Consider the following 12,175-nt stretch of genomic DNA (forward strand, 5'->3'; position numbering starts at 1 on the left):
GTACTTTCAGACTTGCATTGTGAAGATCCGGAAGGCAATTCTGTCACCGGAACTGCCTGCCGGATCCAGAAATCCGTGTGCAAACGGATAGCATTTGTAGACGGATCCGGATGCGGGTCCGTCTAACAAATGTATTGAAACAAACGCATCTGGTATTTTTATTTATTTTTTTGAATTTTTAAAGGTCTGCGCACCGGAAAAACGGATCCATTTTGCCGGAACACTTGGTGCCGGATCCGGCATTAATGCATTTCAATGAAAAATAATACCGGATTCGGCATTCTGGCAAGTGTTCTGGAATTTTGGATGGAGAAAATACTGCAGCATTCTGCGGTATTTTCTCTGGCCAAATACCGTAAGAGTGACTGAACTGAAGACATCCTGATGCATCCTGAACGGATTGCTCTCCATTCAGAATGCATTAGGATACAACTGATCAGTTTTTTTCCGGTATTGAGCCCCTAGGACGGAACTCAATACCGGAAAAGAATAACGCTAGTGTGAAAGTACCCTAAGCCATTATTATAGCGTAAAAAATTGCAAATTATGGTGCACGCCATATGTGCACCATAATTTGCAACTTATATAGCTTCTGGCCACTTTTCCAGAGTCAAGATAAGGGACGGGGCTTAATGGGAGGGGCAAGGCTTTGCACATCTGCCTCTTAATAAATTAGATACATCTCACACAGGGTGATCAAGACTGGCGAATGAGTAGGCCAGTCTAGATAAATGTTCCTTGATGTGTCTAAAATGAGGTGTGCTAGAATTCTGGCACAAACAATGCTAAGAATCATAGTAAATGTGGGCCACTGTCTACGTACATTGGGTAGTCCTTCCAAGTGGCATATGTGGCCACCATTTTAGAGTTAAAAACTACAGCTCCCCAAACCATTTTGGCTTCATGTTCTGCTGTGCCTTTCTTGTGCATGCATAATTACACTCTACAGGGCAAGAACAGGCAGTGAAGAAGCATTACTATAGCAAAATAGTAATTGTAAAAGCTATTGACCATAGATTCTTTCAATGTAGGACAATACATAAAAACACGACATGCAGAGGGTCCAGCCCCACTACACTTTGAAAGAGGTCTTTTTCTATAATAACAGGCTCTATGGTCAAATTTTTTGCACTGCATATAATTTGATGCACTAGCACTTTATTGATTCTTGTTCATGTGATGTCACTTTATCTCACAGAGTTTTCTCTGTCTTATTTATTTATGAATTTATACACATTTGTGCTGCATATGCTATCTTTTTTGCTGGTTATTTTTGGTTATTTTACTTGGGATTTATTTATGAAATATTTGTACTTGTCTATTGAAATATTTGACCTCTTTCTTTGGTTCTCTTGTGAACTTTGTTGTGTGGGGAGGTTCTCTTACAAATAGTCCTTTGAGACCTCTAAGTCCGTTTTAGGTACTTTATTAAAGGGGTTGGCCACTTTCTGTTTACTGATGACCAATGTGTGTGTATCATGATTACATAGCACTTACTCAGTGGTCGGCAAATTGCGGCTCGCGAGCCACAAGCGGCTCTTTTGATCCTTCACTGCGGCTCTTTGGTGCGGGCTGGCGGGTGGGCGGCCGCGCAGCCATATCGCGCCGCTCAAGCTGCTTGTAAATTGTCCGTCATGCGCCTGCTGCCCCGTCTGTCTGCTCCTTCCACTTTATAAATGAAGGAGGCAGGCGGGGCAGGAGGCGCATGACGGAGGGAGAGATGTCACGCTGCGCACAGCAGCAGAAGGGCGGGCAGCGCGGCTCTAGTTCGGCTGCCCACTGTGAGGAGGGGTGGAGTGGTGAAGAGGCCGCCGCTCAGGAGGAACGAAATGTCCTGCAGCAGAAAGGTAGGAGCTGCCCCCGGTGTGTGCACTGCACCGGCCCTGCCGCAAGTGTCCCTGCCTCCTTCCTTCCCCCCACTAATACATTACTTACTGGAAGGCACTTATGGGGGATATCTGTGGATGGCTCACTTATGGGGGATATCTGTGGAGGGCACTTATGGGGGATATCTGTGGAGGGCACTTATGGGGGATATCTGTGGAGGGCACTTATGGGGGATATCTGTGGATGACACATATATAGCATCTTATGCTATATATGTGTCATCCACAGATATCCCCCATAAGTGCGTCATCCACAGATATCCCCCATAATTGCGTCAACCACAGATATCCCCCATAAGTGCGTCATCCACAGATATCCCCCATAAGTGCGTCATCCACAGATATCCCCCATAAGTGCGTCACCCACAGATATCCCCCATAAGTGCGTCATCCACAGATATCCCCCATAAGTGCGTCATTCACAGATATCCCCCATAAGTGCGTCATCCACAGATATCCCCATAAGTGCGTCATCCACAGATATCCCCCATAAGTGCGTCATCCACAGATATCCCCCATAAGTGCGTCATCCACAGATATCCCCCATAATTGCGTCATCCACAGATATCCCCCATAAGTGCGTCATCCACAGATATCCCCCATAAGTGCGTCATCCACAGATATCCCCCATAAGTGTGTCATCCACAGATATCCCCCATAAAAGCGTCATCCACAGATATCCCCCATAAGTGCGTCATCAAGTAAAAAATGATAAAGATAAAATGAAATAATAATCAACATCCAAATAAAAGAAAGTATGTATAAAAGTATGTAAAAACACATTCTGGGCTCATGCCCACGAATGTAAGGGCGCCGTGCCTGTGCTGCGGACCGCAAATAGCGGTCCGCAATGCACGGACACAGACCGTGGGGCAGCTGCATGAGGATCGCGGACCCATTCACTTGAATGGGGTTCGCGATTCGCATCCGACTGCCCGCACCGCAAAAAAGTAGCGCATGCTGAAGTGAATGGGTCCATGATGCGTGCTGCACACGGCCGTGTGCAGCCCGCATCAAGGACCCATTCACTTCAATGGGTCCAGGATCCGGGATATGAGTGCTACAGTGTGCTTCCGTGGCGCTTCTGGCTGTGCCTCCGCACCGCAAAAAAGTAGTGCATGCATTGAAGTGAATGGGTCCTTGATGCGGGATGCACACGGCCGTGTGCAGCACGCATCATGGACCCATTCACTTTAGCATGCGCTACTTTTTTGCTGGCACACGGTCATGTGCATGAGCCTAATAGTCCTCACTGGTACTGTTGACGCAATATTTTAGGTTTTAAAAATGTGGTTCTCGAAAGAAATTCCAATCGTGGTTTTGGCGATATTTGGCTCAGTTGACAAAAAAGTTTGCCCACCACTGCACTAACTAATATAGCCTTTGTTGATATTCTGCACCATTTTCCATATTTCATAAGGTATACTCCCTTGTTTGCCAAATCTTTTGTGCTCTCCACACATAGGTCCTGTCCATAAAATGCTGCTGATGAAGGGTCATGTGACAAGGCAAATCACCTCCATGTGATGTCTCCTTCTTTCAAATACACTGCACCTGACATCTGCACTTGTTCTGTTGGGAGTTTTGTGCAGATAAAGTGAATTTGGATGAAGGAGACATCACATGGAGGTGAATTGCCTGGTCATATGACCCTCCATCAGCTGCCATTTAATGGACAAGACTAGAGTTGAGCGAACACCTGGATGTTCGGGTTCGAGAAGTTCGGCCGAACTTCCCAGAAATGTTCGGGTTCGGGATCCGAACCCGACCCGAACTTCGTCCCGAACCCCATTGAAGTCAATGGGGACACGAACTTTTGGGCACTAAAAAGGCTGTAAAACAGCCCAGGAAAGAGCTAGAGGGCTGCAAAAGGCAGCAACATGTAGGTAAATCCCCTGCAAACAAATGTGGATAGGGAAATGAATTAAAATAAAAATTAAAAAAATAAAAATGAACCAATATCAATTGGACAGAGGTCCCATAGCAGAGAATCTGGCTTCACGTCAGCAGAGAATCAGTCTCTTCATGCCATAGCAGAGAATCTGGCTTCATGTCAGCGCAGAATCAGTCTTAATTTCATAGCAGAGAATCAGGCTTCACGTAACCCACCACTGGAACAGGCCACTGTCACATATTTAGGCCCCGGCACCCAGACAGAGGAGAGAGGTCCCGTAACAGAGATTCTGGCCTTATGTCAGCGCAGAATCAGTCTTCATGTCATAGCAGAGAATCAGGCTTCACGTCACCCATCACTGGAACAGGCCACTGTCGCATATTTAGGCCCAGGCACCCAGGCAGAGGAGAGAGGTCCCGTAACAGAGAATCTGGCCTTATGTCAGCGCAGAATCAGTCTTCATGTCATAGCAGAGAATCAGGCTTCACGTCACCCACCACTGGAACAGGCCACTGTCACATATTTAGGCCCAGGCACCCAGGCAGAGGAGAGAGGTCCCGTAACAGAGAATCTGGCCTTATGTCAGCACAGAATCTGTCTTCATGTCATAGCAGAGAATCAGGCTTCACGTCACCTACCACTGGAACAGGCCACTGTCACACATTTAGGCCCCGACACCCAGACAGAGGAGAGAGGTCCCGTAACAGAGAATCTGGCCTTATGTCAGCACAGAATCTGTCTTCATGTCATAGCAGAGAATCAGGCTTCACGTCACCCACCACTGGAACAGGCCACTGTCACATATTTAGGCCCAGGCACCCAGGCAGAGGAGAGAGGTCCCGTAACAGAGAATCTGGCCTTATGTCAGCACAGAATCTGTCTTCATGTCATAGCAGAGAATCAGGCTTCACGTCACCCACCACTGGAACAGGCCACTGTCACACATTTAGGCCCCGGCACCCAGGCAGAGGAGAGAGGTCCCGTAACAGAGAATCTGGCCTTATGTCAGCACAGAATCTGTCTTCATGTCATAGCAGAGAATGAGGCTTCACGTCACCCACCACTGGAACAGGCCACTGTCACACATTTAGGCCCCGGCACCCAGGCAGAGGAGAGAGGTCCCGTAACAGAGAATCTGGCCTTATGTCAGCACAGAATCTGTCTTCATGTCATAGCAGAGAATCAGGTTTCACGTCACTCACCACTGGAACAGGCCACTGTCACACATTTAGGCCCCGACACCCAGACAGAGGAGAGAGGTCCCGTAACAGAGAATCTGGCCTTATGTCAGCGCAGAATCAGTCTTCATGTCATAGCAGAGAATCAGGCTTCACGTCACCCACCACTGGAACAGGCCACTGTCACACATTTAGGCCCAGGCACCCAGGCAGAGGAGAGAGGTCCCGTAACAGAGAATCTGGCCTTATGTCAGCACAGAATCAGTCTTCATGTCATAGCAGAGAATCATGCTTCACGTCACCCACCACTGGAACAGGCCACTGTCACATATTTAGGCCCAGGCACCCAGACAGAGGAGAGAGGTCCCGTAACAGAGAATCTGGCCTTATGTCAGCACAGAATCTGTCTTCATGTCATAGCAGAGAATCAGGCTTCACGTCACCCACCACCGGAACAGGCCACTGTCACACATTTAGGCCCCGGCACCCAGGCAGAGGAGAGAGGTCCCATAACAGAGAATCTGCCTTTATGTCAGCACAGAATCTGTCTTCATGTCATAGCAGAGAATCAGGCTTCACATCACCCACCACTGGAACAGGCCACTGTCACACATTTAGGCCCAGGCACCCAGGCAGAGGAGATAGGTCCCGTAACAGAGAATCTGGCCTTATGTCAGCGCAGAATCAGTCTTCATGTCATAGCAGAGAATCAGGCTTCACGTCACCCACCACTGGAACAGGCCACTGTCACATATTTAGGCCCAGGCACCCAGGCAGAGGAGAGAGGTCCCGTAACAGAGAATCTGGCCTTATGTCAGCGCAGAATCAGTCCTCATGTCATATCAGAGAATCAGGCTTCACGTCACCCACCACTGGAACAGGCCACTGTCACACATTTAGGCCCCGGCACCCAGGCAGAGGAGAGAGGTCCCGTAACAGAGAATCTGGCCTTATGTCAGCACAGAATCTGTCTTCATGTCATAGCAGAGAATCAGGTTTCACGTCACTCACCACTGGAACAGGCCACTGTCACACATTTAGGCCCCGACACCCAGACAGAGGAGAGAGGTCCCGTAACAGAGAATCTGGCCTTATGTCAGCGCAGAATCAGTCTTCATGTCATAGCAGAGAATCAGGCTTCACGTCACCCACCACTGGAACAGGCCACTGTCACACATTTAGGCCCAGGCACCCAGGCAGAGGAGAGAGGTCCCGTAACAGAGAATCTGGCCTTATGTCAGCACAGAATCAGTCTTCATGTCATAGCAGAGAATCATGCTTCACGTCACCCACCACTGGAACAGGCCACTGTCACATATTTAGGCCCAGGCACCCAGACAGAGGAGAGAGGTCCCGTAACAGAGAATCTGGCCTTATGTCAGCACAGAATCTGTCTTCATGTCATAGCAGAGAATCAGGCTTCACGTCACCCACCACCGGAACAGGCCACTGTCACACATTTAGGCCCCGGCACCCAGGCAGAGGAGAGAGGTCCCATAACAGAGAATCTGCCTTTATGTCAGCACAGAATCTGTCTTCATGTCATAGCAGAGAATCAGGCTTCACATCACCCACCACTGGAACAGGCCACTGTCACACATTTAGGCCCAGGCACCCAGGCAGAGGAGATAGGTCCCGTAACAGAGAATCTGGCCTTATGTCAGCGCAGAATCAGTCTTCATGTCATAGCAGAGAATCAGGCTTCACGTCACCCACCACTGGAACAGGCCACTGTCACATATTTAGGCCCAGGCACCCAGGCAGAGGAGAGAGGTCCCGTAACAGAGAATCTGGCCTTATGTCAGCGCAGAATCAGTCCTCATGTCATATCAGAGAATCAGGCTTCACGTCACCCACCACTGGAACAGGCCACTGTCACACATTTAGGCCCCGGCACCCAGACAGAGGAGAGGTTCATTCAACTTTGGGTTGCCCCGCAATATAATGGTAAAATAAAAAAAAAGAGGATTTAATGAAGTGCCCTGGAGTACAAGAATATATTGTTAAGGGGAGGTAGTTATAAATGTCTAATCTGCACAAGGGATGGACAGGTCCTGTGGGATCCATGCCTGGTTCATTTTTATGAACGTCAGCTTGTCCACATTGGCTGTAGACAGGCGGCTGCGTTTGTCTGTAATGACGCCCCCTGCCGTGCTGAATACACGTTCAGACAAAACGCTGGCCGCCGGGCAGGCCAGCACCTCCAAGGCATAAAAGGCTAGCTCTGGCCACGTGGACAATTTGGAGACCCAGAAGTTGAATGGGGCCGAACCATCAGTCAGTACGTGGAGGGGTGTGCACAGGTACTGTTCCACCATCTTATTGAAATGTTGCCTCCTGCTAACACGTTCTGTATCAGGTGGTGGTGCACTTAGCTGTGGCGTGGTGACAAAACCTTTCCACATCTCTGCCATGCTAACCCTGCCCTCAGAAGAGCTGGCCGTGACACAGCTGCGTTGGCGACCTCTTGCTCCTCCTCTGCCTTTGCCTTGGGCTTCCACTGGTTCCCCTGTGACATTTGGGAATGCTCTCAGTAGCGCGTCTACCAACGTGCGCTTGTACTCGCGCATCTTCCTATCACGCTCCAGTGTAGGAAGTAAGGTGGGCACATTGTCTTTGTACCGGGGATCCAGCAGGGTGGCAACCCAGTAGTCCGCACACGTTAAAATGTGGGCAACTCTGCTGTCGTTGCGCAGGCACTGCAGCATGTAGTCGCTCATGTGTGCCAGGCTGCCCAGAGGTAAGGACAAGCTGTCCTCTGTGGGAGGCGTATCGTCATCGTCCTGTGTTTCCCCCCAGCCACGCACCAGTGATGGGCCCGAGCTGCTTTGAGTTCCACCCCGCTGTGAACATGCTTCATCCTCATCCTCCTCCACCTCCTCCTCATCCTCGTCCTCCTCATCCTCCAGTAGTGGGCACTGTCTGGCCACATTTGTACCTGGCCTCTGGTGTTGCAAAAAACCTCCCTCTGAGTCACTTCGAAGAGACTGGCCTGAAAGTGCTAAAAACTACCCCTCTTCCTCCTGGGCCACCTCCTCTTCCATCATCGCCCTAAGTGTTTTCTCAAGGAGACATAGAAGTGGTATTGTAACGCTGATAACGGCGTCATCGCCACTGGCCATGTTGGTGGAGTACTCGAAACAACGCAACAGGGCACACAGGTCTCGCATGGAGGCCCAGTCATTGGTGGTGAAGTGGGTCTGATCCGCAGTGCGACTGACCCGTGCGTGCTGCAGCTGAAACTCCACTATGGCCTGCTGCTGCTCGCACAGTCTGTCCAGCATATGTAAGGTGGAGTTCCACCTGGTGGGTACGTCGCATATGAGGCGGTGAGCGGGAAGGCCAAAGTTACGTTGTTGCGCAGACAGGCGAGCAGCGGCAGGGTGTGAACGCCAGAAGCGCAAACAGACGGCCCGCACTTTATGCAGCAGCTTTGACATGTCGGGGTAGTTGCGAATGACCTTCTGCACCACCAAATTCAGCACATGCGCCAGGCAAGGGATGTGCGTCAAACCGGCTAGTCCCAGAGCTGCAACGAGATTTCGCCCATTATCGCACACCACCAGGCCGGGCTTGAGGCTCACCGACAGCAACCACTCGTCGGTCTGTTGTTCTATACCCCCCCACAACTCCTGTGCGGTGTGGGGCCTGTCCCCCAAACATATGAGTTTCAGAACGGCCTGCTGACGTTTACCCCGGGCTGTGCTGAAGTTGGTGGTGAAGGTGTGTGGCTGACTGGATGAGCAGGTGGAAGAAGAGGAGGAGGAAGCTGAGTAGGAGGAGGAGGAGACAGGAGGCAAAGAATGTTGCCCTGTGATCCTTGGCGGCAGAAGGACGTGCGCCAAACAGCTCTCCGCCTAGGGCCCAGCCGCCACTACATTTACCCAGTGTGCAGTTAGGGAGATATAGCGTCCCTGGCCGTGCTTACTGGTCCACGTATCTGTGGTTAGGTGGACCTTGCCACAGATGGCGTTGCGCAGTGCACACTTGATTTTATCGGATACTTGGTTGTGCTGGGAAGGCACGGCTCTCTTGGAGAAGTAGTGCCGGCTGGGAACAACATACTGTGGGACAGCAAGCGACATGAGCTGTTTGAAGCTGTCTGTGTCCACCAGTCTGAATGACAGCATTTCATAGGCCAGCAGTTTAGAAATGCTGGCATTCAGGGCCAGGGATCGAGGGTGGCTAGGTGGGAATTTACGCTTTCTCTCAAATGTTTGTGAGATGGAGAGCTGAACGCTGCCGTGTGACATGGTGGAGATGCTTGGTGACGGAGGTGGTGGTGTTGGTGGTACATCCTCTGTTTGCTGCGTGGCAGGTGCCAACGTTTCTCCCGAGGCAGAGGAAGAGGCCGAGGCGGCAGCAGCAGAAGAGGTAGCAGGGGGAGCCTGAGTGAGTTCCTTGTTTTTAAGGTGTTTACTCCACTGCAGTTCATGCTTTGCATGCAGATGCCTGGTCATGCAGGTTGTGCTAAGGTTCAGAACGTTAATGCCTCGCTTCAGGCTCTGATGGCACAGCGTGCAAACCACTTGGGTCTTGTCGTCAGCACATTGTTTGAAGAACTGACACGCCAGGGAACTCCTTGAAGCTGCCTTTGGGGTGCTCGGTCCCAGGTGGCGGTGGCCAGTAGCAGGCGGACTCTCTTGGCAGCGGGTGTTCTGCTTTTACCCACTGCTCCCTCTTTTGCTACGCTGTTGGCTCGGTCTCACCACTGCCTCTTCCTCCGAACTCTGAAAGTCAGTGGCACGACCTTCATTCTATGTGGGGTCTAGGACCTCATCGTCCCCTGCATCGTCCTCCACCCAGTCTTCCTCCCTGACCTCCTGTTCAGTCTGCGCGTGCTGAGGTAGTATTCCCATGTCCTCATCATCAGGAAACATAAGTGGTTGTGCGTCAGTGCATTCTATGTCTTCCACCGCTGGGGAAGGGCTAGGTGGATGCCCTTGGGAAACCCTGCCAGCAGAGTCTTCAAACAGCATAGGACACTGCTGCATAAGTTGAGGCTCAGACAGTTTCCCTGATATGCATAGGGGTGATGTGACAGACTGATGGGCTTGGTTTTCAGGCACTATTTGTGCGCTTTCTGCAGAAGACTGGGTGGGAGATAATGTGAACGTGCTGGATCCACTGTCGGCCACCCAATTGACTAATGCCTGTACCTGCTCAGGCCTTACCATCCTTAGAATGGCATTGGGCCCCACCAAATATCGCTGTAAATTCTGGCGTCTACTGGGACCTGAGGTAGTTGGTACACTAGGTCGTGTGGCTGTGGCAGAACGGCCACGTCCTCTCCCAGCACCAGAGGGTCCACTAACACCACCACGACCATGTCCGCGTCCGCGTCCCTTACTAGTGTTTTCCTCATTGTTACCGTTCACCACAATAAGAAAAAAATTATTTGGCCCAATGTATTGAATTCAAATTCAGGCTTTTTTTTACAGGCACCTAGCACTATCTGGCTATCTATTTAGGTACCGTATTACACTAATACAGGCACAGCAGTAACCACAGATTTAGCTGAATATAAATTGTAGGCCTAGTATTTAGGCCCTGGATGACAGGTATCCCTTTTACGGACAGAATTAGACTTGGAAATGCATGGTAGCGTATGAAGTTATTGAGGATGACCCTATCAGCACCTTCAATGTAATATACCCTTTTATGGATAGATTTAAACTTGGCCTGATACAGCAGAAACCACTGATTTAGGGAATTGCTAAGTTGGGAATTGTATTTCAACCCAGAACAAAAACTGTGCTTTGACGGACACTAAATAACTTTACCAGCCACAGCAGTAACCACAGATTTAGATGAATTTAAATTGTAGGCTTAGTATTTAGGCCCTGGATGGATGATAGGTATCCCTTTACGGACAGAATTACACTTGGAGATGCACGGTAGCGTGTGAAGTTATTGAGAATGACCCTATCAGCACCTTCAATGTAATATACCCTTTTATGGATAGATTTAAACTTGGCCTGCTACAGCAGAAACCACAGATTTATGGAATTGCTAATTTGGGAATTGAAATTCAACCCAGAACAAAAACTGTGCTTTGACGGACACTAAATAACTTTACCAGCCACAGCAGTAAACACAGATTTAGCTGAATATAAATTGTAGGCCTAGTATTTAGGCCCTGGATGGATGACAGGTATCCCTTTATGGACAGAATTACACTTGGAGATGCACGGTAGCGTGTGAAGTTATTGAGAATGACCCTATCAGCACCTTCAATGTAATATACCCTTTTATGGATAGATTTAAACTTGGCCTGATACAGCAGAAACCACTAATTTAGGGAATTGCTAATTTGGGAATTGTATTTCAACCCAGAACAAAAACTGTGCTTTGACGGACACTAAATAACTTGACCAGCCACAGCAGTAACCACAGATTTAGATGAATATAAATTGTAGGCCTATTATTTAGGCGCTGGATGACAGGTATACGTTTACGGACAGAATTAGACTTGGAGATGCACGGTAGCATGTGAAGTTATTGAGAATGACCCTATCAGCACCTTCAATGTAATATACCCTTTTATGGATAGATTTAAACTTGGCCTGCTACAGCAGAAACCACTGATTTATGGAATTGCTAATTTGAGAATTGAAATTCAACCCAGAACAAAAACTGTGCTTTGACGGACACTAAATAACTTTACCAGCCACAGCAGTAAACACAGATTTAGCTGAATATAAATTGTAGGCCTAGTATTTAGGCCCTGGATGGATGACAGGTATCCCTTTATGGACAGAATTACACTTGGAGATGCACGGTAGCGTGTGAAGTTATTGAGAATGACCCTATCAGCACCTTCAATGTAATATACCCTTTTATGGATAGATTTAAACTTGGCCTGATACAGCAGAAACCACTAATTTAGGGAATTGCTAATTTGGGAATTGTATTTCAACCCAGAACAAAAACTGTGCTTTGACGGACACTAAATAACTTGACCAGCCACAGCAGTAACCTCGGATTTAGCTGAATATAAATTGTAGGCCTATTATTTAGGCGCTGGATGACAGGTATACGTTTACGGACAGAATTAGACTTGGAGATGCACGGTAGCGTGTGAAGTTATTGAGAATGACCCTATCAGCACCTTCAATGTAATATACCCTTTTACGGATAGATTTAAACTTGGCCTGCTACAGCAGAAACCACTGATTTATGGAATTGCTAATTTGGGAATTGAAATTCAACCCAGA

The sequence above is a fragment of the Bufo bufo genome, chromosome 1 (genome assembly GCF_905171765.1).
Source record: "Bufo bufo chromosome 1, aBufBuf1.1, whole genome shotgun sequence".
Classification (NCBI taxonomy): domain Eukaryota; kingdom Metazoa; phylum Chordata; class Amphibia; order Anura; family Bufonidae; genus Bufo; species Bufo bufo.